The following is a 21,702-nucleotide window of genomic DNA, read 5'->3' on the forward strand; positions in this document are numbered from 1 at the left end:
TTATTTTACTTTACTTAATCTGGAAAGATATATCGAATTAACTAAAGTAATTTCATGTCTTTGAGTTATGTTTATGTTTGTTTTGTGCCATATCTATAATTTGTGTTTGTTCTACAAAGAATATAATCTGGGTGAGCACCCTCTAAGAGTAGTAGTTTATATTCTTACATTTAACATAACATAGACTATGTTTAGAATGGTACATCAATGCCTTTAGACTGATATAATTGGAACCTGCCACCCTGCAGTGATGTTGAGTGGACTAGACACTAGACAAACCTTCTCAATGCAGCAAAGTGACAGCGGGAGGTTTGCGTTTGAGCTTCACAGAGAAGTTCAATAGTGGTAGTCAGTAAGGGTCAAGGAGCAACGTGCAATATTGGTTTTAAAGGACTTTGGAGGCTTGCCTAATCCAATGTAGATATCTTGTCTTTCTGTTTTTTATCTAGTTTACATTTTTTAATTAACAAAACCACTTAAACGAATATACAGCTGATAAATATAACCACAACCTAAAGGGAAAAATCATGTAGTAATATACTTAATCTCTTGATTTAACTTGCATACTGTATATACTGAATAGACCCAGTGGGGTAAATGTTGCCTCTGAGAATCATAACGGAGCCAAGCAATGGTCTGTGTAGTCATGAAGTTACTATGCACCATTTCACCCTTATATTGCTACTTGTGTAATGCCATGTGTTCTCCATTATGTACATAATGTTCTTGAAGCAAATGCAACTGAACTTTCAATCAAAAAGCCATATACAATATGTATGTTGGTGCCAAGTTTATAGTTTACCATGTACCATACATTTTCAGTGCCGAGGAGCCCAGGTTGGCCTGGGATAACCGGCCCCCCTCCGCCGCGGGGGCGGGCCGGCGAGTAGAGCCGCACGCCTCTGGACCGGAGCGCGGCAGGAAGGTCGCCGCCTCTCTCCCGGAGCGCATCGCACGTTCGTTGGGAACCCGGTGCTAAATCATTCGTAGACGACCTGATTCTGGGTCAGGGTTTCGTGCGTAGCAGAGCAGCTACCTCGCTGCGATCTATTGAAAGTCATCCCTTGAGCCAAGCAGTGCCGAGGAGCCCAGGTTGGCCTGGGATAACCGGCCCCCCTCCGCCGCGGGGGCGGGCCGGCGAGTAGAGCCGCAGGTTTTTATATCTGTAAATATCAAAAGTTTCTTGTAGGTAAATGTGATGGTGAGCTATACCAAGTATAACTCTTCAATAAACTGGATACACCATGTTAAAATGACACAATACACTAAAGTTTTATACAGTGCCTTGTCCTGTACATATACAGATTTACCATACCATTTAACTGACTGAGATGTTAAGTAAATGACACCGGTTATTTTGTGACAATGGAAAGCAATGACCTTGATTGACTAATCATATGGATGGCTGTGCAGTGCCCTACTACATGGCCCTGCCGGATAGAAGTACTGTCAGATATTTGCCTTATTAGGGCCAGTTCACACTGAGGAATCAGTGCTGAATCAGCAAGGAAAGTGTTCCGGGCAGAAAGTGTTTTTGCGGAATTCTCATCTGCAAGGGAAGTACTCCACCCAGAATCACCTCTGTCTGAATTTGTTTTTTATTTAATCAAATTATAAATTTTTTCCAATTCTGCACCGAATTTCTGCTTTTATTCTGCGCGTAATCGCACTAATTCCGCGCTGAAAAATTTCAGAGCAGAAACTTGCTGCTCAGTTAATTTCAATGGGATTCTGCCAGCAGAATCCGCCGGAAAAATTGACATGTCAATTCTTTTGGCGTAGAGCGGATCCGGAAATTCCTCTGTGTTAACTGCAGAGCGCAAATTCCATTGAACCCAATGGAATTTGGCTCTGCACTTTATTTTCAGGCAGATTTTCAGTGAGGAATCAGCGGTGAAATTAAGCACTGATTCCTCTGTGTGAACTGTCCCTTACTGATGGGTTCTAGTGATGTTTCACTAGTTTATACCATTTGCTTCTGAGGATTCTATGTTGCACAGAATGTTGATCATATGTAACTATGTTGTTTTTACCTCCAAAGTTTTAGGGAGTTTTATAAAACATGACTATTGCAACGCCATGCATCCTACTTACTGTTATCCTACTTACTGTACTGTGCATTTAGAGTAAGAGCCCATAGCACCCATAGTCAAGAAACATAACTATTGTGCAAAGTGCTTCACTACAGTCATTTTTCATAGAACTCCCTAATACTTTAGAGGTATGATTTTACAGCAATTTGTTAACTAGGCTTGAAAGAGGGGGCCCATTCATTTGTAATAATACAAAGTACCGACATGCCTGGCAGCCTCTAGGAGGGTAGATGCTTTTGCAGCCTTATCCATTAAAGAGCAGGCATGTCATTGCGGCCTCTGTACTACAAAAGACAAGCCTACTTGAGCTTCTACCATACTGGAAGGCAGGGGCGTAGCTAGGATTCAGGGGGCCCTATAACAAAAAAGTGTACCTCCCCACCTGGTTGCCAACCTGCCCAGTATGTTGTATCCCACTGTAAGTAGTAATGTAATAATCTCATTATTGACCTTTCCATAGCAAACCCCACTGTAGGTAATCCCACTGTAGCAATCCCCCCCCCCCCCAATAGATTATCCGACGGTAGGAAGCAATAAACCAGTGTAGCAAACTCCAATCTCCCCCCTCATGCACCCCTTTTTTGTAAAGTATGTAAACAATTTAAGAAAACACGTACTCGTCTGGCCAGTGCAGCCCCCTCCAGCTCTCCTTCTTTCTCCCAGCTCTGAAGTGTTCTAGTGATGTCACTTATGCATTGCGGAATCTGGGACAGAGAGCGGCCTCTTGCGGTTGGAGGTGCAATGCTGCCTCGACACAAGAGAGACTAGCAGGGCAGAAGGCCAATGGCTTTTTGCTCTGTTAGTCACACACATTACAAAATTATATAATTTTGTAATGTGTGATAATCATCTTCCTGGAGTCGTTCTGGTGGAGGGTGTCAGGCATAAAACATATCAGGACAGACTCAAGGATTTAAATCTGTATAGTCTGGATGAAAGAAGAGAAGAGGGGGGGGGGGGCATGATCGAAATCTTTAAATAAGGTTCTGGAAAAAAGAGGACACTGTGAGAAGTTAGTTTGGGGAAGGATCAGAAGCAATGTGAGAAAATATTACTTTACTGAAAGAGTAGTAGATGCTTGTAACAAACTTCCAGCAGATGTGGTTGGTAAAACTACAATAACAGAATGTAAACCTGCCTGGGATAAACATATATCTATTCTAAGATAATAAGAAGGGAAATACTAATAGAGACTAGATAGACCCAGTGAGCTTTTTCTGCTGACAATCTTCTATGTTTCCATTCGCATCTGTAGGATGTGGTAAAAAAACAAACATGCCCAATCTTGGTGCCAGATAGCAGGACATCCATGGGTCAAAACTGTTTCTGACATGGGCCAATACAGTATTAGGCTATGTTCACACAACGTATCTTTTTGTAAAAGTGCAGCCGCTGTTACCTATTGCAACAACAGCCGTGATTATTATGAAAATATATGTTACCTTGCCGTTTATGGAATCCCGGCGGGAGCGTATTCACATAGTATACGCTCTGGCCCGGATCTCTAGCGGCACCACAAACAACTGACATGTCAATTTTCTGCTGCGGCTATTTATTGAATAGCGGCCGCAGAAAACCCTGTCAGTGCACGCTATGGAGCGATCGGCTCTCTTACGAGGTCTGAACATAACCATGATATTAAAACCATCAGTCTAAGGCTTGTTCTTTCCATCTATATAAATGAATCATTCAAGTCCACCGCACATCTCTTCTGCACATCTCTGAATGGTCATTACCTGGAATCTAAGTTTTGGTCTTTCTCCGAGAGCCGCATAGTACAGTTGCTGAGCCATTTTAATGTAAATTCAGGAGCCGCAAATCATTCTGAAAGTTCCCCTTGGCACTTTGAAAATCAGCCGGCGTAAGTGTCAGGTTTGACCTTTGTGGCTGTTTAATCATTTATATTTAGAAGCAGGTACAAATTGATTAATAAAGAAATCTGCCATTGGTAAATAGTCATAACAGATTTCTCCTAATACATTGGTACCGTGATTGCATGGTAACCACCGTCATCATCATCGGAGACGACGCACATTACTACTCCCCACCATTGAATGCACCTCCCTCATTCTTCGCTTTTTGCTGATGCCTGGAAATAGTAGAGTGAGGAGAATTTTGAGGCTGCATTACGGAGCTCATTGCTCGCCTGCATTGTATTTTTCTTCGGTCACAATACTGACAATAACACAGACAGGCAAACAGTGGCTTTCCTAGCCCCGCGTTACATTCTAGCAGATAAAAGCCTCAATCAGGGATAGATTTACTTTTAAGTGAAGCTAGAGACACACAATGTCCTGAGCTCTGTGTCTCCGCAAATGTACTTTTGGGGGGGTTTTATCTGAAATCAGCGTCTCTAATGGGAATGGAAAGCTGAAAAAATAATAACTATTTCTTTGTGTAATGTGGCATTGGCATCTCCTCCTAGCAGGGGTCCAGACTGATCACTCTGTGCCTGTATGTGCCCCACTGCCCCCTGCCGCAGAGAAAACCATCAAACAACATGCAGCTTGTGATATTGTCTTTCTTACTAAAAACAACAATTTGAGGAAAAAAAAAATTCCTCCTCCGCAGTGGCTCATCCAAGGATGATTCTGTCGTGAAACTAGAATATCACCAGGTATAAGTTAGAAGTGCAAAAAAAAAATTCTGTTTGCCAACTGGCTGCTAAGTCATTAACGGAGGAGGAAGGCATCACTACCTAAGAACACTGCTCTATTGACTTCAAAGAGATGAAAGGTACAGAGAAAGTAAGAAGGGCAGCAGCTTTCAATTTACAGCAATATCTCTTAATCTTTTTTAGCGTAAAACTTGGTCGAGATTTTTAGGCCACATGAAACAGAAAAAAAAAAGATTTTTCATCAACTGTATTAATGGAGAAATCGTTATTTTGTCTTTTTTTAGAAAATTGTATTTTTTTTTTTTTCAGGGCGATGTTCACATTTTTTTAGGGTGGATTTTCTACTCCACTTGATACAGTGTAATTAATACCACCAAGCTGGTATAGCATTGCATAGATCAGTGAAATCAGTGCTCTGCCCATAGAGTCTAGCTGAACCAGTCTCTATTAGCAGAGACACATCAGCAGTGAGGAATGGTAAGTACGAACCTCCGGTCTGTTAAGTGATCAATCAGCACCCCAAAATCACATTGAGGTGCTGATCGGATAGGTGGGAACCTGTAATTCAGAGCATTCAATGCCATGATAGCATTACATTGCAGCATTGAACAGGTTAAATGGTGTTTGCTGGTCTCAGTCATTAGCTTCGGGGGTCTGCCAAACATAGTAGATGGGGGGTCATCTACTATGTGTGGCAGACCCCCGAAGCTAATGAGCTAATGAATAGTTGAGCTAATGAATAGTTGCCACATTAACCCCTTCACATCAGCCATAAGTGAAGGGGTGAATAGAGCAGGCTTAGGAGCTAAGCCCGCTCCACAGACAGTGGGGGTATTGTCTGTGAAGCGGGTTCATCTCCTGAGCCCGCTGTATTCACCCCTTCACTTATGGCTGATGTGAGGGGGTTAATGTGGCAACTATGTATTGCTGTTTGACCCTACTGTATCTTCCAGATTCCTAGAGTTTTATACATAGGTTTCTTCTGTTAGATTCTGTATGAATCTGGCGCAATGAATACTGTGGCATGCTTCTCCAGATGCTTTTATTAGGACAGTATTCCTTAGAATTTTCATTCTAGAGGAGAATGATCCCATATTTTTATGCCAAACTGTGCAATAGACCTGAGCACAGTAAGTGCCTACAGCTCCATAGTATAGATCTGCAGGATCTAAAGCTGTTGTATGTATAGCAGGTTTATAAATTCTCCATTATTTCTTTCGAGCTTCATCGGGGGACTACTTGGTTTTTGTTTTTTTTTACAGCTTTTAGCCTTCTAATGGATCTATTGGGCAAAAGAGAGGAATCTCATACTGAAGGCAGAACTACAGGAGTGCGATAACAAGGGAATTGTACAAGAGGAATAAGACATCTATAGCGACCCCTTAAAGGAATTATATATGATTATGACATTTTTCCACCTATTGCCTTTAGCAGCACCACCGGGATTTGCAATGGTAACATGGCCACAATTATTCAGCTGTATTATGCTCATGTAAAGCTGGCCTTAGCACAACTCCTTCATTACAATGCAAACTAAGCAGGAGATTCTCACAATGTGATGCCTCTGCAAGTTGACTCGATTGGTAATACGCTTTATCTGAAAAACAGAGCATGTTGCTCCTTGTTTACTATATAAATATATTAACAATGAGGATGATGCAAGGGAACAATGCTGTGAATATTTATCACGGCCTGTACAAACACAAAGTACAAGACTCCCCTTTATTAGAAGTAACCCATTGTTAGTCAGTCCTAAACATAAGTCCCGAATAATAGGCTTACAATTATCTACTAATTACAGGTGACTATGCAGACAGCACGATAGAACTAAATCGCATGATTATTACTATGGAAACGCACAAAATAAAAACAAGCATCATGTAATGGAGATGTCGAATGCAAAGCGTGTATGTGGATCCTAAAATAAAATAAAACATATTAAAAAGGATAGGGAAATAATTGCAATATTGGAAGGGAGGGGCTGTCACTGGGAATATATTGCTTAGAGTATATTCACATGCTGCAGATTTTAAAGCTACACAGCTCCATACCCTGGCCGTTCCCCTGACCTTGTGCATGGGGGACCAGAATCCCTGACCATAGACCATATCCCATAGTAGAACATGGGACTATACTACGTCACCCTCACTGGAGGAGGCAGAATGATGTGTAATTCACATCTCACATGTCCTTCCATCTATGGACAGGAGCTTCATTTCGCCATGCAGGATAGGGGACTGGCAGAGGAATGGAGCAGCATAACACAGAATTTCTAAGAGGGAGGCTATGCTCACACAACATCCAAAAAAAGAGAAAAGGAGGCTGCCTTTTCTGTTTAAAAAGAAGTTCATTATTGCCGCGATTTAATTGATTTCAATACAATGCACTGAAGTCAATGGAATGACTGACGTCCAATGCACAGTGTATAAAATGATGGACGTTAGCTGCACGGACATCAAAATATTCATCATGATAATTATATACACTGGATGTTATTTTTTAGATGTTCACACACAGTTTTTCTTTATTCACCATCCATTCACCGTTTTTACTATTTAATTCAATGGACTTTTCAATTTAAGACACATCCAAAGGCCAATTAGTCCATCTAAACTAGAGTAATGTACCAGCAGCTATAATTGCACTGACGGGCAGCCAGGCAGCAAAATGACGGACGGACAGGAAAAATGTTGTGTGAACATAGCCTTATAAAGTTTTTCTAGGGAAAAAAAAAAAAAACTAAATTGCGGCTGACACACACACACACACAGTTTTTTTTTTTTTAAGCCACTACAGGTTGTGTTTTTTTTTAAATTGTGATTTCACTTTAAACCACATTATTTGTAATGTAAATAAACAACTAAAATAATGCAACCAAAATGCATTGATTGTAGTCACACCATGATTTGCATTAAAATTTTATCTTTTTATTTTTTTTTTAGGAGGCTTGTATCTGTTTAAAAACTCTATTTTTTATTGTTAGGGTCTGTTCACACAGTGTAAAATCTGCAGGATTCCGGAGCTCTGCGTTGCGGAATCCCGCCTGCCGTCTGTTTCAATGGGATGGCTTGCGCACTCCCGCTTCTGCCACTCTCCGTTCGAAGAATTGACCTGTCAATTCTTTGAGCAGAGATCGGCAGAGGCGCCCAAGCCTTCCTATAGATACACTGTTTGACACTGAGGCAGATGCAGATTTTACTCTGTGTAAAACGGTCTCTTATGCTGACACATTCAGCATATGTTCCAGAAAATCTCCCAACATACACTAAATGTAGTTATAGGCCACAATTGTGACCTTTAGCCCCTATAGGTATAGTATTTGTCATATTTCTACTGTATAGGGAAGCTCAGGCCTGTTAAAAAACAGACTACCTAATAAGACTAGGGAATGCTGCCGGGGAAGGGGGGGGGGTATTTCTACCTTTACTAGAAAGTTCTTGGGAATTACACCAAATTTTTACACCAGAGTGTAAAAGTAAACAGCCAAAACTGTGTGTATGAATGTAAGTGGGTTTAACATCTGCCTACTTGATGGACATGTGTCTTTCATCAACCGTATCAACGTGTAACTATGTAATTTATGGTAATATACAAAAGATTGCTCAGGTGATATTTCATCAAACCACAAAACATCAATCAATATAATGATAAAATAATTATAATTTAAAAAGAATATTCATTATTCAAAAAAATGACTATGAGTTAAGAATGTTGTTATGTGTTAGTAATGGTTGCCCCCTCCTGCCCACATATACAGATTCAGGGCACAACACAAATAGCAGCAATAGGATTTTACTGCAGGGCAAAAAGGTAATAAACACGGTGAGGTGTGAGCTTTAGGTCTAATGGATATGGGTGTAAGCACTCAGCGCCATGTAAACCACTATATAGCTGCCAGCTAACAGGTCCTTTTTAATGGAACTTTATCACTCTATACTCTAAATATAGCCGTGTAGACAGCAAAATATTTCCCAGGCCTGGCAGATTTATACTTATAGGTGTAGAAAGCTTATTTGAAATGTTCCATAGAGAAATATTGCAATCTGCATAGAGGGAGCCCATTGCTTTCAGTAAGCAGCCTGTGATCAGTAAGTGGCATATATTACAGTGCTTTCCATGGAATTCTAAGTGTGTCAGCGGGAGACGCAGAAATGTTTTCCTAAAGAGGTGATTACTAAGAGGTATTAAAATTAGTGATAGCGGGAGCATGACACAGCTTGACATATGGAGACACACAGACTCTCACATGCTCCTTGTACAGGTCACTAACAATTGCAAATCAGTATCATACAGGTGTTTGGGAGTCTGTCACAGGATGAGGTGACATCTGGGGTTGACTTCTTAAGAACCAAGCCACTACTTTCACAGGACAATATAATGCACAGAGAAGGAAAGCCAGAGCAGGTGCATGCTAATGATTAGATCAATTTTAATTAGGGTTTTAATTAAGTACCCAGCCCAGCAGGAAACATGACATCCAGCAGGCAGAGGATAGACAAAAACACCAAATAATGCAGATACTAGAGGGAGAGAGAGAGGGGGGGGGGGGAAACGTCATTTACCGGATGCTTGTAAATGTAGTCACAGCTCAGATGAAGGATTTAGGTAAGTAACAGTGTCACCTATTAGGAGAGGCAACTGAGGTAACGTGTGTATGACAGGTTAACAGCTCCATGGCTGCCCGAAGAAATGTCCTGGAAGTGGAGAATAGAACGAGTAATCAACTAAACATAGCACAGTGGTCTAGAAATAACATAAAAAGTCATTATAAATTGAGACAAGATCAAAGCTAGTGGTCATTTTAATTGGATATTTGTGAAGAAGCTCAGTGGGAAAACACAACTCATTATGAGTCAATAGGTACACCGCTAATCTGTCAATCACATCATGAAAGAGCATGATAGAGCCGTCATATCAGTCATGGACAGAGGAGATACAGAGGCCAGTGTGAACAACATGTTAGAATTATGAAGGGAGCAGGAATTAAAATATTTTCATTTAAGTAATAGCGAAGATTATCATGGATCTCGGAAGCCGGAGTCCAAGTGATCAAAGATTAATGGTCTATCCTAAATGTAGGTCATCAATGTTAAAGGATCTCTCCTATTCCACATATTGATGGCCTGTCATTAGGACTAAAGATGATTCAGCCTATTACCTAGGCTGAATCCCGGAATTCCAGGCGGTACCTGGGCTGTCTCTTCCTTCCCCATGCGTGGGGAAGGATCAAGTGCGGAAGGTTCGGAATGGTTCGAGTTCGATAGAACCTAAGATTTTCTGCTGTTCAATCTTCTCTAATTAGGATGTGGCGTCTATATAGAGCAGGGGTCCCCAACTGTCATCCCGCAGACCAGATCATAAACAGTTTAGCGTACTGCAAGCACATAATTGTTAGCGGCATAAAATTATGGCACCTGAAAAATGTAAATTGAGTGCCAATGCGTTTTTGAGAGAATCACCCTTAGAAACTGCCAATATGCAAATAGACATGACACTTTTTCTGGTGTTTTCCTCCCCCAAGATGTTGACACATAGCCTGCTACCATTTTGCTAAACAAAAAACCCAAATGCCATTAAAAACATTAAAACGGTCATGTGGGTATTGCTTTTCATATGTCCCTACTGACTTTCAGCCAATATCTGGCCGTAGTGATTCTGATTCAAGAAAAGCTATATGCCAATTCTGACATTGCGTAGTCAACTAGTTTAATTCCTACATGGAGCGTCATCAGGTGCAGGCAAATGGCAAAGAAGCACAAGGAGGCACAGCGTAGCTGGGAGGTCACGGATAAATAAAGAGTAAATTTATTCCACCATCTCCAGATACAACGTTTCAGTGGATATCACCTTGATTAAGGCGATGAAATCCGCTGAAACGTTTTATCTGAAGATGGTGGAATATGTTTACCCTTTGTTTATTCATGACCTCCCGACTACGATGTGATTTTTTGTACTTTCGGCCACTCTAAGGCTATTTTCCTACAATGTCCTTTTAGTCAGAATAATGGTTGTTGTTTTTAAATAACGGTTGTTATTTTTTAATGATGATTGTAAATAATGATCATGATTTAAGTCATTATAAAAAAAAACTGCATTTTTTCGCCTAAAAAGACGTTATGGGAATGTAGCCTATAGCAGCTGTTTTTATTAGCAATACTTAAAAAGTCAGTGATCACCTTTTTCCTTTTTGTTTATTACCATAAAGTGTCAGCTCTTTATAGTTGACCATGAGAACTAGAGGTAAACATAATAAGCTGCTTACATCTGTGATAAAACGAAACAAACCCAACATTTAGTATAAACTCACATTTATCCGTATTTAGTTTCTTCAATATGGTGTGCACCTGACTACCACTTTCAATTTTAAGAACAATGAGTTACAGCTGTGTCCTCCTCCCAAAAAATAGTTCCCACAGTTGCCACAACTCAAACAAATCTTAGCTGTCTGGCGAAATTCTCTCACTAATACTGAAATGGCTAAAGAATATGTTGTTATCTCTGAGAGTTAGGAGAAAATGAAGCTCTTCTCATATGTCAGATCTGCAAAATCCACAGGTGTTTCTGTCCGTCCTTTCACCGAGAAGACAACTCTGCGCCATGGGTCTGAAATGATATTTAGCTGTCAAGATGCCGTTACTGAGAATAAGAAGTAGACACATAAAATGAAAATTTGCATGTTTGGGGATATGTAACAACATCTACAGATGGTGATTTGTTTTTGATTGAAGGCATCTTGAAGGCTTACAGATACAAACAGATTTAGGTTGTTTGAAAATAACTCTTAAAAGTTTAGTCTAGAAATGTAAGATACTGACCTCAAGCACACCGATGGAAAGAGTCTAGTTAAACTGGCCCAGTATTTTGCCCTTGACTCAAAGTTGATTTCAGAATCAAGGACAAAAACAATTAATAATTTTATAGGGTTTTCTATTTCAGTTTAAAATAGACTCTTTGCAATGATGTGCTAGAGATGAATATCTTATATATTTTGAATAAACTGGGTTCACACGTATGGGAATTACAGCGGATTTCTCGTTGTTAGTTTCGGAACGAAATCAGCTGCGATTCCCGGTACTGTCAGTTTGTATAGGTTTACATATTCAGAGCAGATTTATGTAAACCCTGTCCCCCTTAACCCACCACTGATCGGTGAATACATTACCTGTCCGCACTCCAGCCTGCTTTTGTGGCTCCCGACTCCCTGATGTCCTGCTTAGCCAATCAGTGCGCTGTTCCGCCGCAGCCACTTATTAACTAAGTTGGACCTCAGGGAGCCGGGAGCCACAGAAGCAGGCTAGAGTGAGAACAGGTAATGTATTCACCGATCAGCGGTGGGTTTAGGGGGATGGGGTTTACATACTCTTAGTGGAATAAAAAATCTGCTGCAAGCATGTAAACTTATACAAACTGACAGTACCGGGAATCACAACAGATTTTGCTGTGTGAAATCCACTGTGATTCCGGAACGTGTGAAGCTAACCTTAAGGGCCCGTTCACATTATGGAATCAGCGACGAAATTCCGCTGGGAATCCCCACTTGCTGACTCCACTCCGAATCCCGATCAGGGACACGGTGTCTGCAGAAGATGCAAAGAAAAGGGATCAGGGGCAGCCACGTCTGTGACAAACGAAAAGTCTATACCATCTTGTGTGGGCTTAAAGTAAAGGACTCTGTATATCAGTTTAGCCAGTATCACTCATTCGTTGCTCAAGGAACCACTATTCTAGTGAAAATCCTAGCAGTTAACCATTGAAATGTATGAAAGGCATGGTAAAGATCCCTACAGACATCACTGAAAAAGTGATAGGCTATAAAAACGAAACAGAATAGAAACAGAGACACAAATACTGAAAAAAACATGATATTTAGCTGTGGAGGTTTCAGTACTGTATATTGCTTGTTAAATGTACAGTATGTTTTCTGCTTTCCTTTGAAGTTGATGGTGAAATCGACTGGAAGATGATTGTTATACAGATTTAGGCTGGGTTCACACTATGTATATTTGAGGCTGTATTTGGTCCTCATGTCAGGTCCTCATAGCAACCAAAACCAGGAGTGGATTGAAAACACAGAAAGGATCTGTTCACACAATGTTGAAATTGAGTGGATGGCCGCCATATAACAGTAAATAACGGCCATTATTTCAATACCACAGCCGTTGTTTTAAAATAACAGCAAATATTTGCCATTAAATGATGGCCATCCACTCAATTTCACCATTGTGTGAACAGATCCTTTCTGTGTTTTCAATCCACTCCTGGTTTTGGTTGCTATACAGCCTCACAAATACAGCCTCAAATATACATAGTGTGAACCCAGCCTTAAGGACAGCGAGAACATGTGTGAGAGATTTCCATTATATAATAATAATGCTTCATGGAAGTCTTTTTTTTTTAGATAGCTATAAATGAGCAACACTCTCAGGATATAGCTTTATATATCTTGAGGGGTCAAGACATGTAGCAAAGAAAGTCTGATAAATAGGGATTAGCCAAAGCACATTACTCATCATTGCCATGAACAATTCTGTTTCATTGTAAGATGTTGTGAATAAAAAAGTGTTTTAAGATCTGAAAACAAGTAACATCAGATGCTCTTTGTTGACCCGTTGCTTCAGTCATAAAAAGAAAAAAAAAATCTGAAAAAAATTGCCTGAAAACGCCATAATTTTAGCTGTACAAAAAGAACCCATCATCTCAGCATTGGATAACCTTTTCCTCTTCCTCTTTTAAGTGAAGTACATAGAGGACTTGCAGAGATATCAACAAGATTCATGATTATTACACTCAACGTTTTCCAGATATATGATTTTTTCAAAGTCATAGATTGCTGATAAGTCATCAAAATGTACTGAACATCAATGGAGGCACCACTGACATGTATGTTAGTAATAGCAGGAGATTGGATGCTTGCTCACGGTCATTATTCAAATATGTAAATAAGTCTGAAAAAAATTTGAACAAATTGGTGACTCCAGGTTTATGTAATCTGATATTCTTTTCATTTAAATAAATATTTATAAGTTTATGTAACTATTAATTTTTTCTAGTTTTCTAGGCCTCACTCCATTTTACCTGTAGGGGTATGTGCACACTATGGAATCAGCACAGATAACTTCTATTGGATTCCGTGTGCGCTCCCACTTGAAGTTCCGCCCGTCCGATAGACTCCATTTTGCCGTCTGCCCAAGGAACTGACATGATAATTCTTTGGGCGGACGGTGAAATCTGCCGGAGCATAGAATGGAGCTTATGTGACTGGTGGAACTTCAAGCAAGAGTTATCCAGGTGAATTCCGTACTTTGCAAAGGAATTGTAGTACACACTGTGAGTCTTAAAGGGGTCTTACTCTGAGTCTTAAAGGCATAATCATGGTAGAAAAATGATGTTTTTTATGTCACTAGCATAATTTTTACTAGAGCTGTTGGGCATTTACTCACATTATCCATGTAGAAACTAATCTGCTGTCTCTATTTTTCAAAGCGCAATTTTCAGCAAATCTTTATAGGACGAGATAATTGTCCTGTTATGTGGTATTCATCTTAAGTCATTTAGTATCATCCCTGGATATCTTACTGTTCTGGTCGTCTAGATTTTGAAATGATCAGTTCAGTTCTAAACTCTAATTTATGAAATTATTTTGCAGTAAATTTGATAACCTTAGGCCACATTCACACGTCTGATAACCCAAACTGAAAGAATCATAGTGATTTATGATGCTTTTGCTTTGGGTCTCTAAGCCCAAGGTCAGACTGGGACTTGCATCTGTAATACAAATGTAAAATGCCTCTGTGTTACAGACACATGAAGGTGGCTTTAACCCCTTATTCACAATTATTATTGTTGCTTTTGGGTATTTTTTTCCCCCTCACCTTCTAAAAGCCATAATCCTTAAACTTTTTTTGTGTACAGATTCATGTGATGACTTGTTTTTTGTTGGACCAATTGTGTTTTGTAATGAAATGTGCCAAAAAACTTTTTGTAAAACAGAATGTAATTACTAGCTTGGAGCTAACAACACTTAGGTTGTTAGGCTGGGTGTGTTTTTGTAATGTTTTATTTTTCATCCTTTTTATACAAAAAATGGATGAAAAAATGGATGCATTTGGATCCGTTTTTCTATTGCCTTCCATTATAAAAAAAAAAAAAAAAAAGGAATAAAAAAATGGATCAAAACGCGTCTTTTTTAGCGTACATCAAAATGTGGTTGACCAAGAGGTTGGTTTCAAGGGAGTTTGACTGACTGTAACATCCTTTGATTAACTTTCTCTCCAAATTTTGCAGATAAACCTTGTACATTGTAGCGTCACCAGGAGTAACAACTAATTGTAGGGGTTCTTAGAGGCAAGACCCCCTTAATTTTCTAATCTGGAGGGCTGGGGGAGAACAGCAACATGAGATAGAGACAAGGCTGAACATGTCAGAAATCAGTTTAAATTATAGTTTACATTATACAATGTCACAAGAGTTACAATATAAACCAAATGAAGACAAAAACCTGTTGGGTTCTGTATACTAATACATTAGCATGTAAAGCCTACTTGACAATTAATCATATGCTGTCTATAAGTTCAGCCCCTGCAGCATACTTACCCATTGTGTTAAAGTAATGTACAACTTAATTGACAAACCATTGCTACTCTCATCTTTGAGTGTTATGTACTTACCAAGCATTGTTCTCAGCATCCTTCTACCTGGAGGACTATTGAATTCTTTATAAATAATATCACCTTCACACATTACAAGATTTATGACATCAAGGACTGTGCATTCCCATTTATGCCCTCCGCTATAAATCTCCACTGTTTAACTACTCTCTGAGTGATCTCTCGAACATATTTTCTTTGTCTTGGTACCGATACAAACAAACAACATTACATAGACTACAATTAATGACTAAATGTATGTGTATGCATTGTGATGGAGTTTCCAGATTAGAAACAAAGGGAAAAAGTTTTTTAAGGGGACACGTATCAAGTATTGTGAACATTCTTATTCACTGAGGGCAATTAAGTAGTTTTATTATTTTCTATGATTATGTACATTTATTCTGAAGACATAAAAACGATGACAGAACACACATGGAATTCAGTAGCAATCAAAAAAAGTATAAAAACAAAACAATAGAATATGATTTATATTTAGTCCCCTTTTGCTTTGCACACTCTTGGTATTCTCTCAACCAGTTTCATGAAATCTTAAACCATTAAGTAGAGCTTGGGTAATGTTCAAGGCCATGTCATCCTACCTATCCATGTGTCTCTCTCTAACTTGGTCACATAGCCTTTACATAGCTCAAAGGTGTGTTTGGGTTCATTGTCCTGTTGAGAAATCTATTTTTATGGGATCATGTACATATATATGAAATAGCTTATTTTAAAAGGCTATTCCACTTTGTAATTTGTTATATGACTTTTCCTATTTTGAAATAAAGATTAAACAATAAAAGATAAAATAAAAGGCTATTCCATACATTCCATTTCATACACTTTGAGCTCAACTAACATAGTTAAAGAAAATCTGTCACTAGGTTTATGCCGCTTTAAATGAGGGCAGCATAAACTAGTGACAGAAATGCTGAACAGATCGGTGTATTTCTTACAATATTCTGTTCAGCCATTCTCCTAATATGCAGGAGAATTGGATTTTTGCCACACCTCTTCCCCGCCCACCAGCTGCTGGCTGACAGTTGACTGCCTATCTACAGCATGGATAGATAACTAAAGCTGTTCGGCGGCCATTGGAATTGGTTGACCGAGAGAGGGTAGTGCCTAGACGCCAATGAAGTTACAGAGGGGTGGGGCCTATTATACCAATGTGGGTGGGGCTAAGTAAACATGAAGCCCTGCCCAGGTGACACAAACCACCAATCATAAAAAGACCAATTACCAAGAAATCTATAATAAAGTAAAGTATGAAAACTGCAGAATTTAGGCTCTGGGCTATGTTTACGTATTAGAATGGCCGTTCAGTGACCCGGGCGGGTCACAGAACGGACGGTCTCTGCCAAGATCATCCCGGCCGGATCTTTATGGCCGTAGTGTTCTGATGCGAGAGCCGATTGTTTCATTATGTGAACTGACAGGGTTTCCTACGACCACAATTCACTGAATTGCGACCGCAGAAAACTGACATGTCAGTTCTTTGCGGAGCTGCACGGAATCCCATAGCAGAATAGGCTATGTTCCATACTGCACAAAGTACGGCCATACTTTTACTTAGTATGAACATAGCCTTACATGAATAGAGAAGTCCTCATACAGAAAGGGGTGACAGTATCACTTTAACGAATAAACTGAATTCTGATTGGTTGCTATGGGCAACAGTCATAAAACTCCCAGGGATATTGCTTCATAATAATGGACATAGCTCCTGTACGTTGCAGCCATAAATCACATAGATCAAGATCACAGCCATAGGGACAATAGTGACATTGCCCTATAGAACAAGTAACAGCGACAATAAAACCAGTCATAGTGACATAGTTCTAAACACCAGCGAGACCCTTCCCTCCTACACAGTATACAGTATATATGAAGAATTATCTACATTTAAGTTGCCTGGAAGCTGTGCTGGTCTATCCATGATAAAGCAACGACATATGAAACATACAAATTAGTTGGTTTCAACTCTTCAGTTCTAGTCATGTACTACTTGTTAGAAAAGAAAGAGTTAAATGGCTACTCCGACAAAAATGATGCCCTGCAGGGCCGCACGTCCGATCTGCTGAATTTTTACCAGCGAACTCAATTTTTAATGCTATGACTTCAGATCGCTGAGCTCCATCTATTTACATATAAAATACAAAGATAAGAACATCCACCAAGTGCACAGATTTTACCTCGGTGTTCAACACCTTTAAAGCTAAGCCTGGTTTTGTAGGTTAAACAGATAAAGAGAGATGGGATGTGCCATGTCATGGGAAAAGTTAAATGTTGAAATGTGCTTGCGGCACTGCCCTCCATATGTTTGTTTTCTTGGTGATGCAGGAAGGATTCCTGTCCATCTATCCTATTAGCAGGCAGGATATTTAATTCAGCAAAAATAATCTTTAAACGTAAAGATGTGTAGATTCTTAGTCTTCCTTTTATGATATTCAGACAAAATCTAGAACTGGAGCAGCGTTTGCACAGGAGAGAATGATTTCTTATGCACAATGAAGAAGGAATAGAGGAAGCAGAGATAAAGCCACATACTGACAATAAAGAGGAAGCATTTATGTTTGGTCACAGTTCACAAATTGCACACGGTTTTGCACATCCACATACAGTTGAAAGCTGTCCGTGCAGACTGCAGGAGATGTCAGACCTGTTGCCTACACTGATAGGAAACCGCAACCTCTGGTCCGGTGTAGTGCAGGTACCCATAATATCACTTATCTGGCCTACACTGCAGAGGAAAAAGGTGGTGGACTGGCTGCAGGAGATCGCTGCATGAGAGGGAAGGTGAGTATGTTTTTTTTTTTTATTAATTAATATTAGTCTGGTACAAAGGGTGATTTATCTGCCTACTAGGTAGGGACTACATGGCTAATTGATGGACTACTGGTGTTAAGAGGACTATTTGTCTTAGGAAGATGTAGATGATGCCTACTGGGGGATCTACCTGTCTGATGTGGGGGCTACCAACCTGATGGGGCTACCATGTACTTAAAAGGGGAATCTACATATTGGTGAGCTACTTACCTACTTACTTGTGCTGTGCAGGTGACCAAGAGGTCAATATTAGTGTTTGGGGGACTATAGATATGGGAGATGTTATAGAAGTGGTGTGCATAGGTGAAAAGCGCACAGCCTAAGATGTTTCTCAGATTCTCAGATAACAAGTCACATGTGATGCTGGTAATGGTGGTCTGTGCACAGTGATTTTTTATTCAGTAGCACAATGTATTGGGTATATGTACTTATAGTATAGTGGAGCAGTATTATTATCCTTTTTGTAGTTGTATTATAAGTTGTAGTTATGTTAGTGGTTATGCTGGTTGGTCAGTAGCAGTGCTGTGTATGGTGAATTTATTCACTTTGGTATTATTTGATACCTTTAAATGCAGCATTGCTTTTATTTCTTAAAAGTGACTCTGTACCCACAAATCGGACCCCCCCCCCCCCCAAAACCACTTGTACCCTCGGATAGCTGCTTTTAATCCAAGATCTGCCCTGCGACCCATTCGGCAGGTGATGCAATTATTGTCCTAAAAAACACTTTTAACCCCTTAACGATCATGGGCGTATATTTACGCCCTGCGGCCGCCTCGGTGAGGCATAGATCTCAATGAGAGATCAGTGTGGTTATACTAGAAGCCCCAGGGGGGCTTCTAGTATATGTGTAAAATAAATAAAGTGTTGTTATTAATAAAAAGCCCCCTCCCCTAATAAAAGCTTGAATCACCCCCCTTTTCCCATGTTATAAATAAAAATAAATAAACATATTTGGTATTGACGCATGCATATTCGCCCGAATTATTAATTTATTTAATTCCTGATCTCGCACGGTAAACAGCGTAAGCGTAAAAAATCCCAAAGGTGAAAATTGCACATTTTTGGTTGCATCAAATCCAGAAAAATTGTAATTAAAAGCAATCAAAAAGTTGCATATGCGCAAACAAGGAATCAATGAAAAGAACACATCATGGCGCAAAAAATGACACCTGACACAGCCCCATAGACCAAAAGATGAAAGCGCTATAAGTCTGGGAATAGAGCGATTTTAAGGAACATATATTTGTTAACAATGGTTTGAATTTTTTACAAGCCATTACATAAAAGTAAAGTGTTACATATTGTCTTAATCGTAACGACTTGAGGAACATATGTAACAAGTCAGTTTTACCTCAGGGCGAACAACATAAAAACAAATACCCCCCCAAATAAACAGAATGCATTTTTTTTTTCAATTTCACCACACATTTATTTTTTCCTGGTTTCGCAGTGTACTTTATGAAAAGAATGTCGCCTGTCATTGCGAAGTACAAATAGTGGCGCAAAAAATAAGAGCTCATGTGATTTTCTAGGTAAAAAAAGTACAACTGCTATGGCCTTATATACACAAGGAGGAAAAAACGGAAGTGCAAAAATAAAAAATGGCTCTATCTTTAAGGGGTTAAACTTACAGCCCCGTGCCCTATGGGCGTGGCTTAGAATGTCTGTGCCCTAACTTTGCACCACCCCTCCGTCCCTCCTCCCCACCCTCTTCATCATTAGGAATGCCACTGGAACATTTTCTCTAGTCTGAACATTGCACAGGTGTCTTAACGATCCAGCCCATGTGCCATGCTGACACAGCTGACGAATAGTAGACAATCTGCCTGGAGCATTCCTAATGATGAGGAGGGTGGGGAGGAGGGACAGAGAGGGTGTGCCAGCCTAATGCATATACAATCCAGGCCACTCCCGTTGGGCACAGGGCTGCCAGTTTAAAAGTTGTTTTTTAGGACAATAACTGCATCACCTGCCGAACGGACTCCAGGACAGATCTTGGATTAAAAGCAGCTATCTGAAGGTACAAGCTGTTTGGGGGGGTCAGATTGTAGGTACAGAGTCACTTTAATCTAAAGCCATAGGTTGAGGTCTATTTTCTAATTAAAGCATATAGGGGGAGATTTATCAAACATGTTGTAAAGTGAAACTGTCCCAGTTGCCCCTAGCAACCAATCAGATTCCACCTTTCATTTTCCAAAGAGTCTGTAAGGGATGAAAAGGTGGAATCTGATTGGTTTCTAGGGGCAACTGAGCTGGTTTCACTTTACACCATTTTTGATAAATCTCCCCCAATGTCCATAGATTTAGTGTTAGGAACTCACCTGCCGGGGCTCCTGCGGCGTCCTCTTTGGTCCCGGCTCCTTCTGTCGGCGCTAGGACGCCGCCCGAGCCGAGTGACGTCACGGAGATCCGACGGGGTCCCTGGTAACCAGCTGACGAAGTCGCCGGGTAGCAGCGATACGCATGGGGTAACTGTTTCTCTGCCACACAGGGACTTCTCTATTTCTAGTTGGCATTGACTGTATTTATTCACATGTTGTTACTTGTATTTTGATTTGTACATCTATTTATATCGCTATAGTCCCTCCTTAGCTTATTGAGCCTACATGTGTGGCAGTGAGCAACCTCCTGCATTTCAGGAGGATGCCGTCTGTTGGTTTTTAATGTTTTTAACTTTTCTGTAGCCGCTTATAATAAAGCTATTTTATATTCTGCAATTACAGGTGTGCGCCTCACTTCTTCATCCTATGTTTCCCTTTCCCTTCTTTTGGCACATGCATGGTAACCAGGGACGCCGCAGCTCTGTGTCACTCATGGCGGCCGCCCAGACTGTGCAGCTTAACGGCATCACGCTCGGGCTGAGGGGCGGATCGCTCCGCCACTCAGTCTGTAGCATGCCAGCTGCTGTGTGTCTGGGATCAGAAGGTCGGACCAATGGTGTGCTGGTCCGGCCTCCTGACCCAGTATTAAGTGTTCTCACTGCCAGCTCACTTCGCTGGCTATTGGTTCTACTGATCCCAGCTTCCCAGTTATTCCCTGCATTCTGCCTGATCCCTTCTATATTGCTCTACCTGGATTTTGACTTTTTGCCTGTCCCCTGACTACCCGCTTCTTCCTGATTCTGTACTGCATTGCTCGTTCGGTCTCTGACTTGGCTAGTTGACCTTCCATTATTGTGTTTGTCTGTCTGTCTGCGTTTTATGTGTTACACCTATCCAGTGTAGGGATTGTCTTCGTGGTTGTCCGCGACCGTTTAGGGACGGCCGAGGCAAGCAGGTAGGGTCAGTGGGTGGATTCAGATCAGGGCCCACTGTCTCCGTCCTGTCTGTACTAGCCAGTCGTGACATTTAGGTTACAAAAGAGCACTTACATTTCAAATACTTGTACTCATAGCATTTATATTGCTATATACTCTAGAAATACTGATAAGCTATGTTCACTTAACGTCAAAAAATAAGAAAAGACGTCCACCTTTTTGATTTAAAGAGATGTCCGTTATTGCCGCAATTTAATT

The sequence above is a fragment of the Dendropsophus ebraccatus genome, chromosome 12 (genome assembly GCF_027789765.1).
Source record: "Dendropsophus ebraccatus isolate aDenEbr1 chromosome 12, aDenEbr1.pat, whole genome shotgun sequence".
Taxonomy (NCBI): domain Eukaryota; kingdom Metazoa; phylum Chordata; class Amphibia; order Anura; family Hylidae; genus Dendropsophus; species Dendropsophus ebraccatus.